The sequence below is a fragment of the Leptodactylus fuscus genome, chromosome 4, assembly GCF_031893055.1.
Source record: "Leptodactylus fuscus isolate aLepFus1 chromosome 4, aLepFus1.hap2, whole genome shotgun sequence".
Lineage (NCBI taxonomy): Eukaryota > Metazoa > Chordata > Amphibia > Anura > Leptodactylidae > Leptodactylus > Leptodactylus fuscus.
This window is the reverse complement of record NC_134268.1, coordinates 219094692-219117737: the sequence shown is the minus strand read 5'-3', so window position 1 is coordinate 219117737 and position 23046 is coordinate 219094692. Positions and strand designations below refer to the sequence as shown.

The following is a 23046-nucleotide window of genomic DNA, read 5'->3' as shown; positions in this document are numbered from 1 at the left end:
AGAAGGAGGGCACTGCCAGGACTAGTAGGGAGAAGGAGGGCACTGCCAGGACTAGTAGGGAGAAGGAGGGCACTGCCAGGACTAGTAGGGAGAAGGAGGGCACTGCCAGGACTAGTACGGAGAAGGGGGGCACTGCCAGGACTAGTAGGGAGAAGGGGGGCACTGCCAGGACTAGTACGGAGAAGGGGGGCACTGCCAGGACTAGTAGGGAGAAGGAGGGCACTGCCAGGACTAGTAGGGAGAAGGGGGGCACTGCCAGGACTAGTACGGAGAAGGGGGGCACTGCCAGGACTAGTAGGGAGAAGGAGGGCACTGCCAGGACTAGTACGGAGAAGGGGGGCACTGCCAGGACTAGTAGGGAGAAGGGGGGCACTGCCAGGAGTAGAGGAGAGAAGGAGGGCACTGCCAGGACTAGTACGGAGAAGGGGGTCACTGCCAGGACTAGTAGGGAGAAGGGGGGCACTGCCAGGAGTAGAGGAGAGAAGGAGGGCACTGCCAGGACTAGTACGGAGAAGGGGGGCACTGCCAGGACTAGTAGGGAGAAGGGGGGCACTGCCAGGAGTAGAGGAGAGAAGGAGGGCACTGCCAGGACTAGTAGGGAGAAGGAGGGCACTGCCAGGACTAGTACGGAGAAGGGGGGCACTGCCAGGACTAGTAGGGAGAAGGAGGGCACTGCCAGGACTAGTACGGAGAAGGGGGGCACTGCCAGGACTAGTAGGGAGAAGGAGGGCACTGCCGGCACTAGTAGGGAGAAGGAGGGCACTGCCAGGACTAGTAGGGAGAAGGAGGGCACTGCCAGGACTAGTAGGGAGAAGGAGGGCACTGCCAGGACTAGTACGGAGAAGGGGGGCACTGCCAGGACTAGTAGGGAGAAGGAGGGCACTGCCAGGACTAGTACGGAGAAGGGGGGCACTGCCAGGACTAGTACGGAGAAGGGGGGCACTGCCAGGACTAGTAGGGAGAAGGAGGGCACTGCCAGGACTAGTAGAGAGAAGGAGGGCACTGCCAGGAGTAGAGGAGAGAAGGAGGGCACTGCCAGGAGTAGTAGAGAGAAGGAGGGCACTGCCAGGAGTAGTAGAGAGAAGGAGGGCACTGCCAGGAGTAGAGGAGAGAAGGAGGGCACTGCCAGGACTAGTAGAGAGAAGGAGGGCACTGCCAGGAGTAGAGGAGAGAAGGAGGGCACTGCCAAGAGTAGTAGAGAGAAGGAGGGCACTGCCAAGAGTAGTAGGGAGAAGGAGGGCACTGCCAGGACTAGTAGGGAGAAGGAGGGCACTGCCAGGACTAGTAGGGAGAAGGAGGGCACTGCCAGGACTAGTACGGAGAAGGGGGGCACTGCCAGGACTAGTAGGGAGAAGGAGGGCACTGCCAGGACTAGTACGGAGAAGGGGGGCACTGCCAGGACTAGTAGGGAGAAGGAGGGCACTGCCGGCACTAGTAGGGAGAAGGAGGGCACTGCCAGGACTAGTAGGGAGAAGGAGGGCACTGCCAGGACTAGTAGGGAGAAGGAGGGCACTGCCAGGACTAGTACGGAGAAGGGGGGCACTGCCAGGACTAGTAGGGAGAAGGAGGGCACTGCCAGGACTAGTACGGAGAAGGGGGGCACTGCCAGGACTAGTACGGAGAAGGGGGGCACTGCCAGGACTAGTAGGGAGAAGGAGGGCACTGCCAGGACTAGTAGAGAGAAGGAGGGCACTGCCAGGAGTAGAGGAGAGAAGGAGGGCACTGCCAGGAGTAGTAGAGAGAAGGAGGGCACTGCCAGGAGTAGTAGAGAGAAGGAGGGCACTGCCAGGAGTAGTAGAGAGAAGGAGGGCACTGCCAGGAGTAGAGGAGAGAAGGAGGGCACTGCCAGGACTAGTAGAGAGAAGGAGGGCACTGCCAGGAGTAGAGGAGAGAAGGAGGGCACTGCCAGGACTAGTAGAGAGAAGGAGGGCACTGCCAGGAGTAGAGGAGAGAAGGAGGGCACTGCCAGGAGTAGAGGAGAGAAGGAGGGCACTGCCAAGAGTAGTAGAGAGAAGGAGGGCACTGCCAAGAGTAGTAGGGAGAAGGAGGGCACTGCCAGGACTAGTAGGGAGAAGGAGGGCACTGCCGGCACTAGTAGGGAAAAGGAGGGCACTGCCAGGACTAGTAGGGAGAAGGAGGGCACTGCCAGGACTAGTAGGGAGAAGGAGGGCACTGCCAGGACTAGTAGGGAGAAGGAGGGCACTGCCAGGACTAGAGGGGAGAAGGAAGACACTGCCAGAACTAGAGGGGAGAAGGAGGGAACTGCCTTAGAGAAGGAGGAAAGTGGGAGAACTGACTAGTGGGGGACAAGGAAAGTACTGCTGAAACTAGTGAGAAGGGAAGTAAGGACTGCTGGGACTAATGGGGGGGGGGGGGTTATTGGGGGGGAGAAGAAAAGTTGGTTGTAACTGCCCAGGTATCCTATGACGGCATTACCTATACCTAGAGCTTTTTTACAGGTAGATGGCCCCATTTGTGGTCCTTTCCCCATGTAGCCCATAGTGAACCGTCAGTTGTTACTAAGGGTCAGTTTTACTGGAGAAAGCAATGCTAATAAATATGTACCCCCCTCCCCAGAGCCCGATGGCTTGTACCCCTCACTATGGCAGCCGGTAGACAGTAAACAGCTGCGGGCACCGCGCGGGATCCAACAACACTTGTAACACTGGACACAAACATGGAAATATGGAATCAAAGAGAGAGAAGCTGGCGAGCAGCGCACAAGCAAACACGACATGTGCTGGGGACATCTCCCGGACCACACACTGCGCTCCACGAAACCGCAGCACAAAATTCCACTTGTGTCTCCAATAAACAACGATTTTCCAGTCCATGTTCCCATTAAAACAACAGCAATGCGTCACCCCGAGTCACGTCCAAGAAATATAATGCTGTCATACTGCTGTGTACACAGCGACAGGACCAGATAGGGGCGGATTATCAGATATTCTGGATTATAACTCCATAGTGTATTGCTGCAGCTCTGGAACATACAATTAAAGGGGTTTTCCTACCAACACTCGTCTCCGGCCCACAAGTGTCTGATCCCTGGGACTGACAGAAGAATGGAGGTCCTTGAATTTCCTATGTGATTGGGGTGGTTGTGCACTGGGGCAACCGCTGCTCCATTCACTTCTATGGGACTGAGAGAGTCCAGTGCTCCAATAACCCTATGGATGAGAATTGGTAGGTGATCGATGATCCCATTGGCTGGACCCGCAGATATGTATACCTCTATATACTTCCCAAATCCTGCAGTCCCTAAAACAATCCTGAATTGGAAGTGGTAAAGCTGTCATAGCAAGACGTGGTCAAGAATGGAGCCGAAGGTTGTCACCGCAAAAGCAAACTGGATATGGAAAATCAAGGGTTAAACTACAGCAAAGTCAGGAGTCAAGGCCAGGAGTAGCACTACAGGTGCCAGAAGTAATAACCAACAGGTATGGCAGGTCCAGGAGTAGTACTACAGGTGCCAGAAGTAATAACCAGCATGCAAGGCAGGGCCAGGAGTAGCACTACAGGTACCAGAAGTAATAACCAACAGCAAGGCAGGGCCAGGAGTAGCACTACAGGTACCAGAAGTAATAACCAACAGCAAGGCAGGACCAGGAGTAGCACTACAGGTACCAGAAGTAATAACCAACAGCAAGGCAGGACCAGGAGTAGCACTACAGGTGCCAGAAGTAATAACCAACAGGTATGGCAGGTCCAGGAGTAGCACTACAGGTGCCAGAAGTAATAACCAGCATGCAAGGCAGGGCCAGGAGTAGTACTACAGGTACCTGAAGTAATAACCAATAGCAAGGCAGGGACAGGAGTAGCACTACAGGTACCAGAAGTAATAACCAACAGCAAGGCAGGGCCAGGAGTAGCACTACAGGTACCAGAAGTAATAACCAACAGCAAGGCAGGACCAGGAGTAGCACTACAGGTGCCAGAAGTAATAACCAACAGGTATGGCAGGTCCAGGAGTAGTACTACAGGTGCCAGAAGTAATAACCAGCATGCAAGGCAGGGCCAGGAGTAGCACTACAGGTACCAGAAGTAATAACCAACAGCAAGGCAGGACCAGGAGTAGCACTACAGGTACCAGAAGTAATAACCAACAGCAAGGCAGGACCAGGAGTAGCACTACAGGTAACAGAAGTAATAACCAACAGCAAGGCAGGACCAGGAGTAGCACTACATGTACCAGAAGTAATAACCAACAAGTATGGTAGGGCCAGGAGTAGCACTACAGGTACCAGATGTAATAACCAACAGCAAGGCAGGGCCAGGAGTAGCACTACAGGTACCAGAAGTAATAACCAACAGCAAGGCAGGGCCAGGAGTAGCACTACAGGTACCAGAAGTAATAACCAACAGCAAAGCAGGGCCAGGAGTAACACTACAGGTACCAGAAGTAATAACCAAGAGTAAGGCAGGACCAGGAGTAGTACTACAGGTACCAGATGTAATAACCAACAGCAAGGCAGGACCAGGAGTAGCACTACAGGTACCAGAAGTAATAACCAACAGCAAGGCAGGGACAGGAGTAGCACTACAGGTGCCAGAAGTAATAACCAAGAGTAAGGCAGGACCAGGAGTAGTACTACAGGTACCAGAAGTAATAACCAACAGCAAGGCAGGACCAGGAGTAGCACTACAGGTGCCAGAAGTAATAACCAACAGGTATGGCAGGTCCAGGAGTAGTACTACAGGTGCCAGAAGTAATAACCAACAGCAAGGCAGGGACAGGAGTAGCACTACAGGTACCAGAAGTAATAACCAACAGCAAGGCAGGACCAGGAGTAGCACTACAGGTACCAGAAGTAATAACCAACAGCAAGGCAGGACCAGGAGTAGCACTACAGGTGCCAGAAGTAATAACCAACAGGTATGGCAGGTCCAGGAGTAGCACTACAGGTGCCAGAAGTAATAACCAGCATGCAAGGCAGGGCCAGGAGTAGCACTACAGGTACCTGAAGTAATAACCAACAGCAAGGCAGGGACAGGAGTAGCACTACAGGTACCAGAAGTAATAACCAACAGCAAGGCAGGGCCAGGAGTAACACTACAGGTACCAGAAGTAATAACCAACAGCAAGGCAGGGACAGGAGTAGCACTACAGGTACCAGAAGTAATAACCAACAGCAAGGCAGGACCAGGAGTAGCACTACAGGTGCCAGAAGTAATAACCAACAGGTATGGCAGGTCCAGGAGTAGTACTACAGGTGCCAGAAGTAATAACCAGCATGCAAGGCAGGGCCAGGAGTAGCACTACAGGTACCAGAAGTAATAACCAACAGCAAGGCAGGACCAGGAGTAGCACTACAGGTACCAGAAGTAATAACCAACAGCAAGGCAGGACCAGGAGTAGCACTACAGGTACCAGAAGTAATAACCAACAGCAAGGCAGGACCAGGAGTAGCACTACATGTACCAGAAGTAATAACCAACAAGTATGGTAGGGCCAGGAGTAGCACTACAGGTACCAGATGTAATAACCAACAGCAAGGCAGGGCCAGGAGTAGCACTACAGGTACCAGAAGTAATAACCAACAGCAAGGCAGGACCAGGAGTAGCACTACATGTACCAGAAGTAATAACCAACAAGTATGGTAGGGCCAGGAGTAGTACTACAGGTACCAGAAGTAATAACCAACAGCAAGGCAGGACCAGGAGTAGCACTACATGTACCAGAAGTAATAACCAACAGCAAAGCAGGGCCAGGAGTAACACTACAGGTACCAGAAGTAATAACCAAGAGTAAGGCAGGGCCAGGAGTAGTACTACAGGTACCAGAAGTAATAACCAACAGCAAGACAGGACCAGGAGTAGCACTACAGGTGCCAGAAGTAATAACCAACAGGTATGGCAGGTCCAGGAGTAGTACTACAGGTGCCAGAAGTAATAACCAACAGCAAGGCAGGGCCAGGAGTAGCACTACAGGTACCAGAAGTAATAACCAACAGCAAGGCAGGGACAGGAGTAGCACTACAGGTGCCAGAAGTAATAACCAGCATGCAAGGCAGGGCCAGGAGTAGCACTACAGGTACCAGAAGTAATAACCAACAGCAAGGCAGGGCCAGGAGTAGCACTACAGGTACCAGAAGTAATAACCAACAGCAAGGCAGGACCAGGAGTAGCACTACAGGTACCAGAAGTAATAACCAACAGCAAAGCAGGGCCAGGAGTAACACTACAGGTACCAGAAGTAATAACCAAGAGTAAGGCAGGACCAGGAGTAGCACTACAGGTGCCAGAAGTAATAACCAACAGGTATGGCAGGTCCAGGAGTAGTACTACAGGTGCCAGAAGTAATAACCAACAGCAAGGCAGGGACAGGAGTAGCACTACAGGTACCAGAAGTAATAACCAACAGCAAGGCAGGACCAGGAGTAGCACTACAGGTACCAGAAGTAATAACCAACAGCAAGGCAGGACCAGGAGTAGCACTACAGGTGCCAGAAGTAATAACCAACAGGTATGGCAGGTCCAGGAGTAGTACTACAGGTGCCAGAAGTAATAACTAGCATGCAAGGCAGGGCCAGGAGTAGCACTACAGGTACCAGAAGTAATAACCAACAGCAAGGCAGGGACAGGAGTAGCACTACAGGTACCAGAAGTAATAACCAACAGCAAGGCAGGACCAGGAGTAGCACTACAGGTGCCAGAAGTAATAACCAACAGGTATGGCAGGTCCAGGAGTAGCACTACAGGTGCCAGAAGTAATAACCAGCATGCAAGGCAGGGCCAGGAGTAGCACTACAGGTACCAGAAGTAATAACCAACAGCAAGGCAGGGACAGGAGTAGCACTACAGGTACCAGAAGTAATAACCAACAGCAAGGCAGGACCAGGAGTAGCACTACAGGTACCAGAAGTAATAACCAACAGCAAGGCAGGACCAGGAGTAGCACTACAGGTACCAGAAGTAATAACCAACAGCAAGGCAGGACCAGGAGTAGCACTACATGTACCAGAAGTAATAACCAACAAGTATGGTAGGGCCAGGAGTAGCACTACAGGTACCAGATGTAATAACCAACAGCAAGGCAGGGCCAGGAGTAGCACTACAGGTACCAGAAGTAATAACCAACAGCAAGGCAGGGCCAGGAGTAGCACTACAGGTACCAGAAGTAATAACCAACAGCAAGGCAGGACCAGGAGTAGCACTACAGGTACCAGAAGTAATAACCAACAGCAAGGCAGGACCAGGAGTAGCACTACATGTACCAGAAGTAATAACCAACAAGTATGGTAGGGCCAGGAGTAACACTACAGGTACCAGAAGTAATAACCAAGAGTAAGGAAGGGCCAGGAGTAGCACTACAGGTACCAGATGTAATAACCAACAGCAAGGCAGGGCCAGGAGTAACACTACAGGTACCAGAAGTAATAACCAAGAGTAAGGCAGGGCCAGAAGTAGTACTACAGGTACCAGAAGTAATAACCAACAGCAAGGCAGGGACAGGAGTAGCACTACAGGTACCAGAAGTAATAACCAACAGCAAGGCAGGGACAGGAGTAGCACTACAGGTACCAGAAGTAATAACCAACAGCAAGGCAGGACCAGGAGTAGCACTACAGGTGCCAGAAGTAATAACCAACAGGTATGGCAGGTCCAGGAGTAGCACTACAGGTGCCAGAAGTAATAACCAGCATGCAAGGCAGGGCCAGGAGTAGCACTACAGGTACCAGAAGTAATAACCAACAGCAAGGCAGGACCAGGAGTAGCACTACAGGTACCAGAAGTAATAACCAACAGCAAGGCAGGACCAGGAGTAGCACTACATGTACCAGAAGTAATAACCAACAAGTATGGTAGGGCCAGGAGTAACACTACAGGTACCAGAAGTAATAACCAAGAGTAAGGAAGGGCCAGGAGTAGCACTACAGGTACCAGATGTAATAACCAACAGCAAGGCAGGGCCAGGAGTAGCACTACAGGTACCAGAAGTAATAATCAACAGCAAAGCAGGGCCAGGAGTAACACTACAGGTACCAGAAGTAATAACCAAGAGTAAGGCAGGGCCAGGAGTAGTACTACAGGTACCAGAAGTAATAACCAACAGCAAGGCAGGGCCAGGAGTAGCACTACAGGTACCAGAAGTAATAACCAACAGCAAAGCAGGGCCAGGAGTAACACTACAGGTACCAGAAGTAATAACCAAGAGTAAGGCAGGACCAGGAGTAGTACTACAGGTACCAGATGTAATAACCAACAGCAAGGCAGGACCAGGAGTAGCACTACAGGTACCAGAAGTAATAACCAACAGCAAGGCAGGGACAGGAGTAGTACTACAGATACCAGATGTAATAACCAATAGCAAGGCAGGAACAGGAGTAGATACCTGATACTAAGAGAGGCAGAACCAAATGTGACACCATAAGTATCAGCCATAGTATCCAGGAGTCAATGCAAGAGCATAGCCAGGAATAAGGACCCCCCTCCAGCTCTCCTGAATGGTTAAAGCCCTGCTATGTAATCCGGGGTCTGTGGGGAGCTCTAACCTCCTCTGCTCCCCTGACTGGCCCTATAGAAGCCATTTAGGGTTTGACAAGAAATCACATCGATGCCCTTACAATGGAAGCGCGCCATCCTGCAACTTTCCCACACAAGCACTGGGCAGGCGACATGCGAGGGCCTCTCTTTCGGACAGTCAGAATACGCCGTTCCGATGTGTTTTGCCGGTTCTGCCGCTGTCACATTCGCTGTCATTCAACAACAGAAGGAGCGCTAAAAATTCACTTGAAAAGAAAATCAAATGTTTCATCCAAATCAAGGGAAATCTTTCCTTCTGATGGAAACAGATGGCGGAAAAAAGAGACGTGTTAGATTCCGCACATGAAGGCGACTTTATAGACACCGGCCCTTTATTCTGTGAAGCCTTCTACACTGTACCTGAGCCCATAAGAGCCGAGCCCCGGTTATTAGGAGGGGGCGCTCAATGCGCCTGTCAAAATCCATTCAGTTCTCCATCCAGTCTACACAGAATACGGAATCATTTTGCAATTTTTTTGTATTTCTCCTGAAAAGCACGGAACATGGAATAATAATGCTTAAAAAGATTGTATACCAAGTTTTTATGTTAAACATAGGTCATTTATAGTGACACATTCCCTTTAAGGAGAGCCGGTACCTCCTTAAAACCAGAAATAAGCAATATAACCACCCACTGGTGGTACCAAATCGCTCGGCTTTTCCTATTTAAAAGGTGGTCTTATTTTCTCCGATCCCTGACTTGTGTTGTGGGATGTTTATCTATCGTAGTTGATCATTTTGCTCTTAAAGGGAGTGTCACCAGGCTCCAAGCATATTAACCCAGCCCTGCAGATAGATAGGTTAGGGTCACCTGAACCTAACAGTGTTGTCTCCTTGTGAATCGCTGCCTCCGTTGCGGAGATATCGCTGTTTTTGCGGTATGCAAATGAGCCTGTGGGAAAATGGCGGCCCCCATGTTGCTGCTAAGAGCATTTGCCTATTGATTAAAAAAGGTGATATCTCAGGAACGGAGTCAGCGATTCCCAAGCGGATAACAGCGTTTGGTTCGGGTGACCCTCACCTATCTATCTGCAGGATTAGTTAATGTGCTGGTTCTGGTGCTGGACTCCCTTTAAGGTTTAGTTCAGGTAGATGGCGGCAGTGAAGGGATGTGAGAGGCCTCCTTTGTATTCTATATAATGGTTTTTAAGTGCCGGTGAAAGTTTTTGTCCCTTTAACACAAAACCGCAGCTTCACATTAATGTCACATTGCGGTGGACACAAAACGTCAGGAGGAATTGCAGCCATTTGTCATTTCAGTTGGGCAAAGCCATAAAAATAGCAGAAGCTGCAGGTCAGAGATATCAGGACAACTCCACGTGTGTCATCCCCAAAGTCACAGCCAGGCCGAGGGTGCGGGAAGTGATCGGGAAAACAGAAGATGTCTGAGCAGTGTGACCAGGGACTAATGGTGACAGAATCATTGACGTCTGCAACACAAGAGCAGGACCTACAGAACAGGGATATCTACTGGCACGAATAGAATGCAAGAACTGAAACCATACAACGAGCTCTGCAAGATGAGCGGCCGACAACAGAATACATGTAAAGCTCAACCGTATAAGCCAAAGCTCGGCCAAGTGTCTGAATAGAAACATTCCTGGATACACAAATGCACAAATACACTAGTGCGGAATACAATAAGTATTCCTTATCACAGCAGAGGGATCGCTACAATAGTATCCAATCTACTGTCTGCCATCCCTGTACTGTGACATCACTGTGTGTATTATCCTGTACTGTGACATCACTGTGTGTATTATCCTGTACTGTGACATCACTGTGTGTATTATCCTGTACTGTGACATCACTGTGTGTATTATCCCTGTACTGTGACATCACTGTGTGTATTATCTCTGTACTGTGACATCACTGTGTGTATTATCCTGTACTGTGACATCACTGTGTGTATTATCCTGTACTGTGACATCACTGTGTGTATTATCCTGTACTGTGACATCACTGTGTGTATTATCCTGTACTGTGACATCACTGTGTGTATTATCTCTGTACTGTGACATCACTGTGTGTATTATCCCTGTACTGTGACATCACTGTGTGTATTATCCTGTACTGTGACATCACTGTGTGTATTATCCTGTACTGTGACATCACTGTGTGTATTATCTCTGTACTGTGACATCACTGTGTTTATTATCCCTGTACTGTGACATCACTGTGTGTATTATCCCTGTACTGTGACATCACTGTGTGTATTATCCTGTACTGTGACATCACTGTGTGTATTATCCTGTACTGTGACATCACTGTGTGTATTATCTCTGTACTGTGACATCACTGTGTTTATTATCCCTGTACTGTGACATCACTGTGTGTATTATCCCTGTACTATGACATCACTGTGTGTATTATCCCTGTACTGTGACATCACTGTGTGTATTATCCTGTACTGTGACATCACTGTGTGTATTATCTCTGTACTGTGACATCACTGTGTGTATTATCCTGTACTGTGACATCACTGTGTGTATTATCCTGTACTGTGACATCACTTTGTGTATTATCCTGTACTGTGACATCACTGTGTGTATTATCCTGTACTGTGACATCACTTTGTGTATTATCCTGTACTGTGACATCACTGTGTGTATTATCCTGTACTGTGACATCACTTTGTGTATTATCCCTGTACTGTGACATCACTGTGTGTATTATCCCTGTACTGTGACATCACTGTGTGTATTATCCTGTACTGTGACATCACTGTGTGTATTATCTCTGTACTGTGACATCACTGTGTGTATTATCCTGTACTGTGACATCACTGTGTGTATTATCCTGTACTGTGACATCACTTTGTGTATTATCCTGTACTGTGACATCACTGTGTGTATTATCCTGTACTGTGACATCACTGTGTGTATTATCCTGTACTGTGACATCACTTTGTGTATTATCCCTGTACTGTGACATCACTGTGTGTATTATCCTGTACTGTGACATCACTGTGTGTATTATCCTGTACTGTGACATCACTTTGTGTATTATCCCTGTACTGTGACATCACTGTGTGTATTATCCCTGTACTGTGACATCACTGTGTGTATTATCCCTGTACTGTGACATGCATTGTAGGAGTTGTACTTGTAGACAAGCCGGAGGATATTGCACTTACATTGGAGAGTCCAGTTCTTTGCATAAAGAAGATGTAAAATAACAAAGACAGGGAAGGAATCACTTTCTATTCTTATCTCTGCCGCCTCCATCATTTACTGGTGTAGCATGAAATGACTGGGATTAGTGAACGCGTCAATAGTTTCTCCCGGAGCAGAATCCCCTTGTATAAGAAGGATTTGTTTGCTTTTTCTGTTAATTTACCTCCTGACAACCTCCTCTCTGCTGCGCTGCAATTAAATCTGGATTCTGAATGTTTCTATAAAGACAGGAGGACGGCAATTCTGGCTGCATTATGGAGAGAGAGTCACACACGGGGAAAGAAGGGTCATGTGCTCAGTAGACAAAGGAATGATCTGCATGCGCACGCTGCGAAACGCAGAACAATCTCTGCCTCCACAGAAGTATTTTCGGAAAAAGGTTTGAAAAAAAAAAAAAGTTGATATAATTAGACACTGAAAACCGGAGCTAAAAATTATAAGAACATATATCTGGAGAGAAGGATAAAGTGGTAGAAACATAGCCGTGCCTGCAATACAAAGGAGGAAAATACTATAATACTGCTCCTATGTACAAGAATATAACTACTATAATACTACCTCCTATGTACAAGAATATAACTACTATAATACTGCTCCTATGTACAAGAATATAACTACTATAATACTACTCCTATGTACAAGAATATAACTACTATAATACTGCTCCTATGTACAAGAATATAACTACTATAATACTACTCCTATGTACAAGAATATAACTACTATAATACTACTCCTATGTACAAGAATATAACTACTATAATACTACTCCTATGTACAAGAATATAACTACTATCATACTACTCCTATGTACAAGAATATAACTACTATAATACTGCTCCTATGTACAAGAATATAACTACTATAATACTGCTCCTATGTACAAGAATATAACTACTATATTACTACTCCTATGTACAAGAATATAACTACTATAATACTGCTCCTATGTACAAGAATATAACTACTATAATACTGCTCCTATGTACAAGAATATAACTACTATAATACTACTCCTATGTACAAGAATATAACTACTATAATACTACTCCTATGTACAAGAATATAACTACTATAATACTGCTCCTATGTACAAGAATATAACTACTATAATACTACTCCTATGTACAAGAATATAACTACTATAATACTGCTCCTATGTACAAGAATATAACTACTATAATACTGCTCCTATGTACAAGAATATAACTACTATAATACTACTCCTATGTACAAGAATATAACTACTATAATACTGCTCCTATGTACAAGAATATAACTACTATAATACTACTCCTATGTACAAGAATATAACTACTATAATACTACTCCTATGTACAAGAATATAACTACTATAATACTACCTCCTATGTACAAGAATATAACTACTATAATACTGCTCCTATGTACAAGAATATAACTACTATAATACTACCTCCTATGTACAAGAATATAACTACTATAATACTGCTCCTATGTACAAGAATATAACTACTATAATACTACCTCCTATGTACAAGAATATAACTACTATAATACTACCTCCTATGTACAAGAATATAACTACTATAATACTGCTCCTATGTACAAGAATATAACTACTATAATACTGCTCCTATGTACAAGAATATAACTACTATAATACTGCTCCTATGTACAAGAATATAACTACTATAATACTGCTCCTATGTACAAGAATATAACTACTATAATACTGCTCCTATGTACAAGAATATAACTACTATAATACTGCTCCTATGTACAAGAATATAACTACTATAATACTGCTCCTATGTACAAGAATATAACTACTATAATACTGCTCCTATGTACAAGAATATAACTACTATATTACTGCTCCTATGTACAAGAATATAACTACTATAATACTGCTCCTATGTACAAGAATATAACTACTATAATACTACTCCTATGTACAAGAATATAACTACTATAATACTACTCCTATGTACAAGAATATAACTACTATAATACTACTCCTATGTACAAGAATATAACTACTATAATACTGCTCCTATGTACAAGAATATAACTACTATAATACTACTCCTATGTACAAGAATATAACTACTATAATACTGCTCCTATGTACAAGAATATAACTACTATAATACTGCTCCTATGTACAAGAATATAACTACTATAATACTACTCCTATGTACAAGAATATAACTACTATAATACTGCTCCTATGTACAAGAATATAACTACTATAATACTACTCCTATGTACAAGAATATAACTACTATAATACTACTCCTATGTACAAGAATATAACTACTATAATACTACCTCCTATGTACAAGAATATAACTACTATAATACTGCTCCTATGTACAAGAATATAACTACTATAATACTACCTCCTATGTACAAGAATATAACTACTATAATACTGCTCCTATGTACAAGAATATAACTACTATAATACTACCTCCTATGTACAAGAATATAACTACTATAATACTACCTCCTATGTACAAGAATATAACTACTATAATACTGCTCCTATGTACAAGAATATAACTACTATAATACTGCTCCTATGTACAAGAATATAACTACTATAATACTGCTCCTATGTACAAGAATATAACTACTATAATACTGCTCCTATGTACAAGAATATAACTACTATAATACTGCTCCTATGTACAAGAATATAACTACTATAATACTGCTCCTATGTACAAGAATATAACTACTATAATACTGCTCCTATGTACAAGAATACAACTACTATAATACTGCTCCTATGTACAAGAATATAACTACTATAATACTGCTCCTATGTACAAGAATATAACTACTATAATACTGCTCCTATGTACAAGAATACAACTACTATAATACTACTCGTATGTACAAGAATACAACTACTATAATACTACTCCTATGTACAAGAATATAACTACTATAATACTGCTCCTATGTACAAGAATATAACTACTATAATACTGCTCCTATGTACAAGAATATAACTACTATAATACTACTCCTATGTACAAGAATATAACTACTATAATACTGTTCCTATGTACAAGAATATAACTACTATAATACTGCTCCTTTGTACAAGAATATAACTACTATAATACTGCTCCTTTGTACAAGAATATAACTACTATAATACTACTCCTATGTACAAGAATATAACTACTATAATACTGCTCCTATGTACAAGAATATAACTACTATAATACTACTCCTATGTACAAGAATATAACTACTATAATACTACTCCTATGTACAAGAATATAACTACTATAATACTACTCCTATGTACAAGAATATAACTACTATAATACTACTCCTATGTACAAGAATATAACTACTATAATACTGCCCCCTATGTACACGAATATAACTACTATAATACTGCCCCTATGTACACGAATATAACTACTATAATACTACCTCCTATGTACAAGAATATAACTACTATAATACTACCTCCTATGTACAAGAATATAACTACTATAATACTGCTCCTATGTACAAGAATATAACTACTATAATACTGCTCCTTTGTACAAGAATATAACTACTATAATACTACTCCTATGTACAAGAATATAACTACTATAATACTACTCCTATGTACAAGAATATAACTACTATAATACTACCTCCTATGTACAAGAATATAACTACTATAATACTGCCCCTATGTACAAGAATATAACTACTATAATACTGCTCCTATGTACAAGAATATAACTACTACAATACTACTCCTATGTACAAGAATATAACTACTATAATACTACTCCTATGTACAAGAATATAACTACTATAATACTGCTACTATGTACAAGAATATAACTACTATAATACTACTCCTATGTACAAGAATATAACTACTATAATACTACCCCATATGTACAAGAATATAACTACTATAATACTGCTCCTTTGTACAAGAATATAACTACTATAATACTACTCCTATGTACAAGAATATAACTACTATAATACTACTCCTATGTACAAGAATATAACTACTATAATACTACATACGAACAGAATAAAAATGGAACCTTTCCAAACACATCACCTCTAATATCCATGGGATGAGTGTTATACAGAGGCTGAGCTATAACACCAGACACAAGCATGGGCAGGGGGTTTTGGGAATACAGATATCCCCTCCATAATATAGGTATAAGGTAGGGTGGGAAAAAGCTACAAGTGAGTTTTATTCACCGTCAGTCTGTAGAGATCTTGTTGTAAAACTTCTCCTGATACCCTTATTATATAATCTGCTGATCGGTGGGGGTGCTGGGGCTTCACCAAGCTGATGATTTTCCCTAGTCTCGGACACTCTCTGGCTGTCAGGGCATGTTGGGAGCAATAACCCCAGAACTACAACTCCCAGCATGTCTGGACCGCTCTATGATGGGAACCACTAGACTACACGGACTATGGGATTAGTTCTGAAATATTTCAGAGACAGTGATTAGTAATATGTGACGGATACAGATCTCACCTCTGCGGCGTCAGAGACCCCCCAACCCATGGCCGCAGTGAATGGAGAGGAGACCGTGCATGGGCAGCTCTCAATAATCATATTAATGGCAATTCCAGAACAGACAAGTAAGCGTGTAACCTCCTGACACGCACAGCTCGCACCTTTATATGCTCAATAAGATTTTCAGTAAAACATTTGCACAAACGATATCTTAATCTAGACAGAAGATACAAAATTCAGTCATATAAGCTGGGGGTGTAATAGACTATTAGGGAGCAGATAGGTCCTGAAAAGAGACATCAAAGGGACAAAGAGGGACAAAGGGGGAAAGTAAGAGGTGTCAGAAAGTCTGGGATAAGGGACAAGGAACTACAGAGGTGTATCGGGGCGGAAGGACGGAAATCTGCCCAGATACATCAGGGCGAGAGTATGTACCGGTATGTGCGTATACCGTATATATACCGAGCAGGTTCGTATAACATATATATACAGAGCATGTCCGTATACAGTATATACACAGAGTATGGGTGTATACATACATATACTATATTGTTACATTGTGTTGTCTCCTCTCTTTTGTACACTGCTGTGGGATATATTGGCGCCCTATAAATTAGATACATATATACTGCCTTCATGATCATGTCTATTCTGTATCCATTCCATTACTGACTATATACCTCTATGTGTTACTCTGGGTATCTCTAGCACTACAGCTGCGGCACCTCCTCTTGATGGGGCGTGTGGGGAACCCTGGTAAAAACTTGACACACATAGAAGCCTGTATGGAAGCGGCCATATGATTAGGATAATTAGATTTCCTATATAGTATGATGTTAGATTTGTGTATAATATACTGTATATACCCTAGATGGGGCATGTAGTGTATGCTAGTAAATATATGATACAAATAACAGCCTGTATGGAGAGGTGTATATAGAATTAGCATATATTATGGGGTCATAGCTGTGTGTGTGTATATATATATATATATATATATATATATATATACACATATATATATATATATACACACATATATACATTCTGCATTAATATAATAATCACAAAGAAGAGAAAAAACTGAGGTCCAGGAGGCTCCCCCTGTAGCGTTTATATGTGTGCAGTGCCCTCCCCTATAGCATATATACCTGTGCAGTGCCCTCCCTTATAGTGTATATACCTGTGCAGTGCCCTCCCCTATAGCATATATACCTGTGCAGTGCCCTCCCCTATAGCATATATACCTGTGCAGTGCCCTCCCCTACAGTGTATATACCTGTGCAGTGCCCTCCCCTATAGTGTATATACCTGTGCAGTGCCCTCCCCTGTAGTGTATATACCTGTGCAGTGCCCTCCCCTGTAGTGTATATACCTGTGCAGTGCCCTCCCCCTATAGCGTATATACCTGTGCAGTGCCCTCCCCCTATAGTGTATATACCTGTGCAGTGCCCTCCCCCTATAGTGTATATACCTGTGCAGTGCCCTCCCCTATAGTGTATATACCTGTGCAGTGCCCTCCCCCTATAGTGTATATACCTGTGCAGTGCCCTCCCCCTATAGTGTATATACCTGTGCAGTGCCCTCCCCCTATAGTGTATATACCTGTGCAGTGCCCTCCCCCTATAGTGTATATACCTGTGCAGTGCCCTCACCCTATAGTGTATATACCTGTGCAGTGCATCCATCTCTCTGCAGTGCCCTCCCCCTATAGTGTATATAAATGTGCAGTGCCCTCCCCCTATAGTGTATATACCTGTGCAGTGCCCTCCCCTGTAGTGTATATACCTGTGCAGTGCCCTCCCCCTATAGTGTATATACCTGTGCAGTGCCCTCCCCTATAGTGTATATACCTGTGCAGTGCCCTCCCCCTATAGTGTATATACCTGTGCAGTGCCCTCCCCCTATAGTGTATATACCTGTGCAGTGCCCTCCCCCTATAGTGTATATACCTGTGCAGTGCCCTCCCCCTATAGTGTATATACCTGTGCAGTGCCCTCACCCTATAGTGTATATACCTGTGCAGTGCATCCATCTCTCTGCAGTGCCCTCCCCCTATAGTGTATATAAATGTGCAGTGCCCTCCCCCTATAGTGTATATACCTGTGCAGTGCCCTCCCCTGTAGTGTATATACCTGTGCAGTGCCCTCCCCCTATAGTGTATATACCTGTGCAGTGCCCTCCCCCTATAGTGTATATACCTGTGCAGTGCCCTCCCCCTATAGTGTATATACCTGTGCAGTGCCCTCCCCCTATAGTGTATATACCTGTGCAGTGCCCTCACCCTATAGTGTATATACCTGTGCAGTGCCCTCCCCTATAGTGTATATACCTGTGCATTGCCCTCCCCTATAGTGTATATACCTGTGCAGTGCATCCATCTCTGTGCAGTGCCCTCCCCCTATAGTGTATATACCTGTGCAGTGCCCTCCCCTATAGTGTATATACCTGTGCAGTGCATCCATCTCTGTGCAGTGCCGTCCCCCTATAGTGTATATACCTGTGCAGTGCCCTCCCCCTACAGTGTATATACCTGTGCAGTGCCCTCCCCCTATAGTGTATATAACTGTGCAGTGCCCTCCCCCTATAGTGTATATACCTGTGCAGTGCATCCATCTCTGTGCAGTGCCCTCCCCCTATAGTGTATATACCTGTGCAGTGCATCCATCTCTGTGCAGTGCCCTCCCCCTATAGTGTATATACCTGTTCAGTGCCCTCCCCTATAGTGTATATACCTGTGCAGTGCATCCATCTCTGTGCAGTGCCCTCCCCCTATAGTGTATATACCTGTGCAGTGCCCTCCCCCTACAGTGTATATACCTGTGCAGTGCCCTCCCCCTACAGTGTATATACCTGTGCAGTGCCCTCCCCCTATAGTGTATATACCTGTGCAGTGCATCCATCTCTGTGTAGTGCCCTCCCCCTATAGTGTATATACCTGTGCAGTGCCCTCCCCTATAGTGTATATACCTGTGCAGTGCATCCATCTCTGTGCAGTGCCCTCCCCCTACAGTGTATATACCTGTGCAGTGCCCTCCCCCTACAGTGTATATACCTGTGCAGTGCCCTCCCCCTATAGTGTATATACCTGTGCAGTGCATCCATCTCTGTGCAGTGCCCTCCCCCTATAGTGTATATACCTGTGCAGTGCCCTCCCCTATAGTGTATATACCTGTGCAGTGCATCCATCTCTGTGCAGTGCCCTCCCCCTATAGTGTATATACCTGTGCAGTGCCCTCCCCTATAGTGTATATACCTGTGCAGTGCATCCATCTCTGTGCAGTGCCCTCCCCCTATAGTGTATATACCTGTGCAGTGCCCTCCCCTATAGTGTATATACCTGTGCAGTGCCCTCCCCCTATAGTGTATATACCTGTGCAGTGCCCTCCCCTATAGTGTATATACCTGTGCAGTGCATCCATCTCTGTGCAGTACCCTCCCCCTATAGTGTATATACCTGTGCAGTGCCCTCCCCTATAGTGTATATACCTGTGCAGTGCATCCATCTCTGTGCAGTGCCCTCCCCCTATAGTGTATATACCTGTGCAGTGCCCTCCCCCTACAGTGTATATACCTGTGCAGTGCCCTCCCCCTACAGTGTATATACCTGTGCAGTGCCCTCCCCCTATAGTGTATATACCTGTGCAGTGCCCTCCCCCTATAGTGTATATACCTGTGCAGTGCATCCATCTCTGTGCAGTGCCCTCCCCCTATAGTGTATATACCTGTGCAGTGCCCTCCCCTATAGTGTATATACCTGTGCAGTGCATCCATCTCTGTGCAGTGCCCTCCCCCTACAGTGTATATACCTGTGCAGTGCCCTCCCCCTACAGTGTATATACCTGTGCAGTGCCCTCCCCCTATAGTGTATATACCTGTGCAGTGCCCTCACCCTATAGTGTATATACCTGTGCAGTGCATCCATCTCTGTGCAGTGCCCTCCCCCTATAGTGTATATACCTGTGCAGTGCCCTCCCCTATAGTGTATATACCTGTGCAGTGCATCCATCTCTGTGCAGTGCCCTCCCCCTATAGTGTATATACCTGTGCAGTGCATCCATCTCTGTGCAGTGCCCTCCCCTATAGTGTATATACCTGTGCAGTGCATCCATCTCTGTGCAGTGCCCTCCCCTATAGTGTATATACCTGTGCAGTGCATCCATCTCTGTGCAGTGCCCTCCCCCTATAGTGTATATACCTGTGCAGTGCCCTCCCCTATAGTGTATATACCTGTGCAGTGCATCCATCTCTGTGTAGTGCTCTCCCCCTACAGTGTATATACCTGTGCAGTGCCCTCCCCCTACAGTGTATATACCTGTGCAGTGCCCTCCCCCTATAGTGTATATACCTGTGCAGTGCCCTCCCCCTATAGTGTATATACCGGTGCAGTGCATCCATCTCTGTGCAGTGCCCTCCCCCTATAGTGTATATACCTGTGCAGTGCCCTCCCCTATAGTGTATATACCTGTGCAGTGCATCCATCTCTGTGCAGTGCCCTCCCCCTATAGTGTATATACCTGTGCAGTGCCCTCCCCTATAGTGTATATACCTGTGCAGTGCATCCATCTCTGTGCAGTGCCCTCCCCCTATAGTGTATATACCTGTGCAGTGCCCTCTCCCTATAGTGTATATACCTGTGCAGTGCCCTCCCCCTACAGTATATATACCTGTGCAGTGCCCTCCCCCTATAGTGTATATACCTGTGCAGTGCCCTCCCCTATAGTGTATATACCTGTGCAGTGCATCCATCTCTGTGCAGTGCCCTCCCCCTACAGTGTATATACCTGTGCAGTGCCCTCCCCCTACAGTGTATATACCTGTGCAGTGCCCTCCCCCTATAGTGTATATACCTGTGCAGTGCATCCATCTCTGTGCAGTGCCCTCCCCCTATAGTGTATATACATGTGCAGTGCCCTCCCCTATAGTGTATATACCTGTGCAGTGCATCCATCTCTGTGCAGTGCCCTCCCCCTATAGTGTATATACCTGTGCAGTGCCCTCCCCTATAGTGTATATACCTGTGCAGTGCATCCATCTCTGTGCAGTGCCCTCCCCCTATAGTGTATATACCTGTGCAGTGCCCTCCCCTATAGTGTATATACCTGTGCAGTGCCCTCCCCCTATAGTGTATATACCTGTGCAGTGCCCTCCCCTATAGTGTATATACCTGTGCAGTGCATCCATCTCTGTGCAGTACCCTCCCCCTATAGTGTATATACCTGTGCAGTGCCCTCCCCTATAGTGTATATACCTGTGCAGTGCATCCATCTCTGTGCAGTGCCCTCCCCCTATAGTGTATATACCTGTGCAGTGCCCTCCCCCTACAGTGTATATACCTGTGCAGTGCCCTCCCCCTACAGTGTATATACCTGTGCAGTGCCCTCCCCCTATAGTGTATATACCTGTGCAGTGCCCTCCCCCTATAGTGTATATACCTGTGCAGTGCATCCATCTCTGTGCAGTGCCCTCCCCCTATAGTGTATATACCTGTGCAGTGCCCTCCCCTATAGTGTATATACCTGTGCAGTGCATCCATCTCTGTGCAGTGCCCTCCCCCTACAGTGTATATACCTGTGCAGTGCCCTCCCCCTACAGTGTATATACCTGTGCAGTGCCCTCCCCCTATAGTGTATATACCTGTGCAGTGCCCTCACCCTATAGTGTATATACCTGTGCAGTGCATCCATCTCTGTGCAGTGCCCTCCCCCTATAGTGTATATACCTGTGCAGTGCCCTCCCCTATAGTGTATATACCTGTGCAGTGCATCCATCTCTGTGCAGTGCCCTCCCCCTATAGTGTATATACCTGTGCAGTGCATCCATCTCTGTGCAGTGCCCTCCCCTATAGTGTATATACCTGTGCAGTGCATCCATCTCTGTGCAGTGCCCTCCCCTATAGTGTATATACCTGTGCAGTGCATCCATCTCTGTGCAGTGCCCTCCCCCTATAGTGTATATACCTGTGCAGTGCCCTCCCCTATAGTGTATATACGTGTGCAGTGCATCCATCTCTGTGTAGTGCTCTCCCCCTACAGTGTATATACCTGTGCAGTGCCCTCCCCCTACAGTGTATATACCTGTGCAGTGCCCTCCCCCTATAGTGTATATACCTGTGCAGTGCCCTCCCCCTATAGTGTATATACCGGTGCAGTGCATCCATCTCTGTGCAGTGCCCTCCCCCTATAGTGTATATACCTGTGCAGTGCCCTCCCCTATAGTGTATATACCTGTGCAGTGCATCCATCTCTGTGCAGTGCCCTCCCCCTATAGTGTATATACCTGTGCAGTGCCCTCCCCTATAGTGTATATACCTGTGCAGTGCATCCATCTCTGTGCAGTGCCCTCCCCCTATAGTGTATATACCTGTGCAGTGCCCTCTCCCTATAGTGTATATACCTGTGCAGTGCCCTCCCCCTACAGTATATATACCTGTGCAGTGCCCTCCCCCTATAGTGTATATACCTGTGCAGTGCCCTCCCCTATAGTGTATATACCTGTGCAGTGCATCCATCTCTGTGCAGTGCCCTCCCCCTATAGTGTATATACCTGTGCAGTGCCCTCCCCTACAGTGTATATACCTGTGCAGTGCCCTCCCCTATAGTGTATATACCTGTGCAGTGCATCCATCTCTGTGCAGTGCCCTCTCCCTATAGTGTATATACCTGTGCAGTGCCCTCCCCTATAGTGTGCAGTGCATCCATCTCTGTGCAGCGCCCTCCCCCGGTGGTGTATATGCATACAGTGCCCCTTACCTATGAGCTGCTCTGGCTGCCTCCTTGGCACACACTGGCAGACAATAGGACACTGCTTGAAGGGCAGACTGAGCTCTCCGGGCAGGCAGCGGTACAGGGC

General features: G+C 45.9%; 1 protein-coding gene across 1 annotated transcript in view; it reads right to left on the bottom strand.

Moving 5' to 3' along the window:
* The window catches only part of BZW2 (basic leucine zipper and W2 domains 2), a 59016-nt gene extending 35986 nt beyond the window's left edge, over positions 1 to 23030 (bottom strand). The window contains exon 1 of the mRNA XM_075271819.1: positions 22947 to 23030. The gene's annotated coding sequence lies outside the window, so the exon portion shown is untranslated. The remainder of the gene's footprint in view (positions 1 to 22946) is intronic.
* Between the last annotated feature and the right edge of the window lie 16 nt (positions 23031 to 23046).